Raw genomic sequence first — 6,174 nt, 5'->3', positions numbered from 1 at the left:
GATTAATCCTCACAGAGGAAGGAAAGAGGTCCAGAACTGATTAGGGTCTTTGTGTTCACAACTGCTAATGCTTAAGTAGCTAAGGTGTTAAGTAGGTTGCCAATAGGTTTGTTGGGATCAGGTGTGAACTCACCTCTCCTAGCTACTTACAGGGGCTATCTAATGAGGGAACTCAATCTCAGCCACTCACTGTTGGAGGAGGCAGCTGAAAGAGGAGTACCAACCCCCTAGCAAGAGGCCCTCTCTTTGAGGTTAAATTTCAGGGGAAACCTGGGTTCTGGTCCTCAGAAAGGTGCCATCTTTCAGGATGACAAAAGAAAAAACCCCAAAATTAAGCAACACTAAGTTGCCCTTAGAGTCGATGACTGCTATGGCAGAATCTGTGGGCATTGCTCAAATGCCCCAGGAAGCCCTCCAGCTTTTAGTGGATGAAGTTAGTTACCGAGTTAAGCAGATTGCACAGGAGGCTCTGAAATTTATGCACATGGGCAAACGGCGGAAGCTCACAACAGGTGATATAGACCATGCACTGAAGTTGAAGAATATTGAGCCCCTCTTTGGCTTCCATGATGAAGAATCCATCCCATTCCAAGGTGCTTCTGGTGGGAATCAAGAATTTTATTTCTACAAGGAGAAAGAAGTTGAATTGAGTGACATCATTAATGTCCCCTTACCCCGTGTCCCTCCTGATGTCTGCCTCAAAGCTCATTGGCTGAGTATTGAGGGGGTTCAGCCGCTCATCCCAGAGAACCCACCCCCAGCACCAGCACCCAAAGAACAAAAGGCTGAAGCAACAGAGCTGACAAAGCCAGATCAGCAAGAGGATGGACTGAAAGACAAAAGGGTTGCCTGGGCTGATAGGAATGGGAATGAAAAGAAAAATCCACCACTGTTGGAGACTGCCCAAGTGAGACTGATATCTCCAAGTCTTCATGAGTTGTCTGTGGAGCAGCAGATTTACTACAAGGAGATCACCGAGGCCTGTGTAGGTACATGTGAGGACAAGAGAGCAAAAGCTCTCCAGAGCCTTGCCATAGACCCTGGCCTCGATCAGATACTGCCCAGATTCAGTACCTTCATCTCTGAGGGGGTACGGGTGAATGTGGCTCAGAGTAACCTGGCCCTCCTTATCTATCTGATGCGCATGGTGAGGGCTCTGATAAAGAATCCAACCCTTTCCATAGAGAAATATGTTCATGAGCTGATTCCTGCTGTGATGACTTGTATCGTGAGCCGACAGCTGTGTCTTCGACCAGATGTGGAAAATCACTGGGCTCTCAGGGATTTTGCAGCTGGCCTGGCAGCTCAGATCTGCAAAAGTTTTGGTACAACAACCAACAACATCCAGGCCCGGATCACAAAGACCTTTACCAAGATCTGGGTAGATGAGAAGACTCCCTGGACTACCCGCTATGGCTCTATCGCTGGCTTGGCGGAGCTTGGACAAGAGGTGATTGAAACATTGATTCTCCCACGGCTTCAGCAGGAAGGAGAATGGATTTTCAGTGTCCTAGATGGCCCGGTGCTGAGCAACATTGACCGGGTTGGAGCTGATCACGTGCGGAGCCTCCTTTTGAAACACTGTGCCCCAGTGCTGGCAAAGCTTCGACCACCACCAGATCATCAAGATGCTTTTCTGACAGACTTTGGTTCCCTGGGACCTCTTCTGTGCTCCCATGTGGTCAAGGCCCGGGCCCAGGCTGCCCTGCAAGTCCCACAGGTTAAAAGAACCACACTGATGGTCACTCAACTCCAGCTGAGATGAGCCTCTCCAAAGCCCCCAGTCAACCTCTCATTTCACCGGGCAGCCAAAGGTCTCACTCTCTCCAACTGAAGATCAAATATAGAGCAATAAAGACTATCATTTCCTCAACATTTCCCACTTCTGTGTTGACCTACTGCCATATGAGCAAGCTGCCATCTTGAACGGTCTTATATCTTTCTGTCTGGTTGTTAGAAAACTATTCTCAGCAGAAGGCAGTCCAGACAGACAGCTTTGTAAGTTGGAGGTTGAATTTAGGATTAATTTAAACAGACAAGAGCTATATTTTCATGTCTGATCCTTTTTATCTGTTCTATCAAGATAGAACATTTTATTTTATTTGATAAATTCAAAATAAAAATTAAAAACTAAATAACCCTGGCCTTCTTAGTTGTTTTTTTGTCAACTTGACTGCTCCTTCCATATCTGGGAAAGATCCATTTATTCCCTCTCTTCTACCTCACACCCACCCAAACCTTATGATATTTTCTTGAAGATAGAATGTAAAAAATCCCAGAATCCCATGAAGATCCAGGTCATTCCTCCCTCCCATCCTTCCAGGATGTTGTTACACTTTGATACTTGCATGGGATTTGTGATGTCACTGATGGGTCAACAAAGAGAGAAGCTCGATAGCTATTATTGCTAGATGTACTTATAGAGTAATTTTGTGAATTACCGCTATTCCTCTATTGGTCTGTCCGGGTTTATGAGGAGTCATGTCTTGTTTAGAAAGTTGCTATTTCCCCTAGTATCTAGTACAATGCTCTACACAAAGTAGATACTAAATAAATGTACTGGGTATGTATTATATGAAGTCATTCCTTCTGTAAATAGGACATATTCCTAAATGTCTCAAAATTATGCAAAATTCAAGAATAAAGACCACAGGGTTTATGGGGGGAAATGAGGTGGGGTTATCATGCTCAAAAGCTTCATCAGGGATACATAAAAAGAAAAGGAACTACACAAAAGGGGTAGCACAGTTTTAAATGTGTTAAAAGATTATGAAATATATAATGCTATGATAAATAGAGGGACAGTTAGGTGGCAATATGGAGGAAGAGGCCAGCCTGGAGTCAATTCTAATTATTAGCTGTGTGACCCTCTATTTGTCTCAATTTCCTCTTCTATCAGTGAGCTGGACAAGGAAATGAAAAACCAGGATCTTTAACAAGGAAACCCCGAATGAGGACACAAAGTCAGACATAATAATCACAACTGAAAAACAAATAATAAAAAACAACAGCAGGTTCTCAGAGCCCTGACAGGGTTAGGAAACATGATGACTGAAGGCTAAAGGGACCTTTCAAATGAAATAATATGTGTACATTGTTTGTCATGTTGTGGGTATTATATAAATGCTTATTTGCTGCCGCTGCTCCTTCTTCTCAGGGGACAGCAAATCTGGGGTGGGGACTGAGCATCCAACCCCATGGCAGTTCTTGAGTCAGGACCAGTCCTCCCCTGCCCACAACTCCTATCACACCAGAAGAGAACTTACAAATCTGCCATTTAATCTGAAAAAGATCTGAAATTTGAGGATGCAAGTAGCCTTCAGAAAGGAGTGCAGGTTGTCAGTTCGTGGGAATTGGTCATCTTCTTCATCCTCATTGTTTCTTTGGGATGAAATCACACCTAAGCATGTGAAATTGGAGCTCTGTTCAAATTGTTCCCCAATATATCAATCACATTGGAACAAATATCTCCAAAACAAATATTATATATGAAGTGATTCTATGGTCATCTCCAGCCTCACTCCCTGGTCCAGGAATAAAGAGCCCCGGAAGAAGAGGCAGAGATCAAAATGACCTGCTGGGATTTGACCTAGGTATGATGCGAAAGTCCTATTTGTTCTGGGGTCCAAGAGATGTTTAGAGAATATGCCTATGCTCCTGGGTCCTAGACCTAAGATACTGCTAAAATGATGGATTTGTTCAGAAGAGGAATAAATCTCTTAATGAAGGAGCATTCACTCCTTGGAATACAAAGGAAAAAATCAAAATCAAATTAAAAACTAAAGCTGTTCCTGCCTTCAAGGAGCTTACCTTATGAAAAGGGAGACAGCAGGTGCATATATAGATAGACAAGACACCTACCAGCAAGGTGGGGGGACCAGGAAAGACATCCAGGAGAAGGTGTCGTTTGAATAGAATTGAAAGGAAATTAGGGATGCTCACAGGCAGCACTGAGGTGTATTGCATGCTAGGAAGGAGGAACAGGCAGGACTTAAGTCTTATCCTCTTCCATCCTAAGGCTCAAGCTATTTACATGTAAACCTAAACAGCTGGAGAACAGGGAGCATCTGTTGTCTTTGCTCTTTTGGTCCCAAGAGCTTCAGTAGTATCTGGATAAATATCTACATCATATGAATGCATGTGAAGGAAGAAGAAAAAGGACCTCCCTAACCCAAACACAGTAAGGGTGGAGTTGCCAGTTTCTCATGGACCAGGCAATTCAGCATGAAATCAGGAGAAGATAAGGTATTTTTCCTTTTGATCTTTGCATATTCAAAGTCCAGTATAGAATCAATCAATTGAGAGGCAGGAATTATGCGCTTATTGTGGACTATGGACAGTGCCAGAGCAAGGGGCATAAAGAAAGGCATCTCCTTACCTTTGAGGAGCTTTCCTAGGAAGGAATGAATTTCTCCTAGAACATTCCTTTCATGGTGTGGAATAGAACTGAATGGAATGGAACCCTAAACTTCTTCACCCGATGCTGAAACTTCAAATGACCTAAGATCCTCTTGTCCAAATCCCCTGCCTGTAGATAGATATGGGTCTTGACTCTGCAGGCAAGAATGCCAGCAGGTAGCTTTCTGGAAGGGGCTTCAGAGGACATCTGTTCACTGCACAGAAAAGGAAGTTGAGAACCAAAAGGGCCCAGTAACACCTCCAAGGCTACATAGATTGTATAGTCACTGTGACAGGTTGATTTCCTGGTGAGATCTGAACATAGGACTCCAGGTTTCTCTACTCTACCTCCCAGAGTTCAAGATATAAAGATCACAATAGAAAAAAAATAGCCATGGTCATAGGAAACATTGAATAAGACAAAACATGGTTCAACTATTATTTGTTAGATATGCAAATGCATACGTAATATTTGTACATTTGACTTAGATATTTTTTGTTTGTATTTGTTGTCTTCATTAGAGTAGCAGTTCATGGAAAGTAGGAATTATTTCCCTCTTTGACTTGCATCTGCAGAGTCAAGCTCTGGCCTTGGTAGTAGAGCAACTGGTTCACCATTTGATCTAGAAGTAGGTGCTAAAGGGTTTATTAGAAACTGCTGACAAGGGGCAGCTAGGTGGTGCAGTGGATAAAGCACCGGCCCTGGACCTACCTGTGGCCTTGGGCAAGCCACTTAACCCCATTTGCTTGCAAAAACTTAAAAAAAATGCTGACAAGTTGAGTCTAGAATTCTTATCTTAACATGCAGCAAAGTAGAAAGGAAAGGGGATGAGAAGATGTGGTGGGGGGAACTGATAGAAGGAAGACCAGATTGGGGGAGGTAAAAGTAAGAATTGACTTTTTGAGACAGTTTGAGAATTGACAGCATAAAAAAGGAGAGCATAGGATAAATGGGAAAAAATAGGTTGGAAGAAAAAAATATATATGTACATAGATATAGAAATTTATGAAAAAATCTTAAAGCAAGTTTTTCTGATAAAGACCTCATTTCTCAAATATTTAGAAAACTGAGTCAAATTTATAGAAGAGTCATTCCTCAATTGATAGCCGGTCAAAGGATATGAACAAGCAGTGTGCAGATTAAGTCATCAGTTATATACAGACACATAAAAATGCTCCAAATCACTATTGATGAGTGAAACCCAAATTTAAAAAATTTAAAAACTCTGAGCTTCTACCCTGTACTTATCAGATTGACTAATATGATGGAAAAGAAAAATGATAAATATTGGAGGGGATATGGAAAAATTAAGACACCAATACATTGTTGAATAATTTGTACACTGATCCATCCATCCATTTTGTGGATCAACTTGGAATTATGCCATGGGGCATACATGTTAATCAAGAAATATCACTACTTCGTCTGTACCCTAAAGAGATTAAAAAAGCCCCACAAGAAATATGTTCAAAAATATTTATAGCAGCTTTTTTAATGATAGCAAAGAATTAGAAATTGAAGTATTATCTATCAATTGGAGAATGGCTAATCAATTTGTAGTATATCATTGTGATAAAATACTATTTTATGAAAAGAAATGACCAGTAGAATGCTTTCAGAAAAACTAGAGAAGACATGACAGGAGCAGAATTCATAGAAGACAATTATACACAATAACAGCAATATTATATGAAGATCAACTGTAAATAACTTAGCTGTTCTCAGTCATAGAATCATCTAAGACATTCCATGACAAAAGTTGCTTTCCATCTCCC

At 41.5% G+C, this 6,174-nt stretch overlaps 1 pseudogene; it reads left to right on the top strand.

The window, feature by feature from the left end:
- The first annotated feature begins 307 nt into the window (after positions 1-307).
- On the top strand, positions 308-1,926 carry LOC141505666 (transcription initiation factor TFIID subunit 6 pseudogene; annotated as a pseudogene).
- The last annotated feature ends 4,248 nt before the right edge of the window (positions 1,927-6,174 follow it).

Source organism: Macrotis lagotis, chromosome 1, assembly GCF_037893015.1.
Source record: "Macrotis lagotis isolate mMagLag1 chromosome 1, bilby.v1.9.chrom.fasta, whole genome shotgun sequence".
Lineage (NCBI taxonomy): Eukaryota > Metazoa > Chordata > Mammalia > Peramelemorphia > Peramelidae > Macrotis > Macrotis lagotis.
The sequence above is the reverse complement of the archived record's forward strand: the minus strand, read 5'-3'. Positions and strand labels throughout refer to the sequence as shown.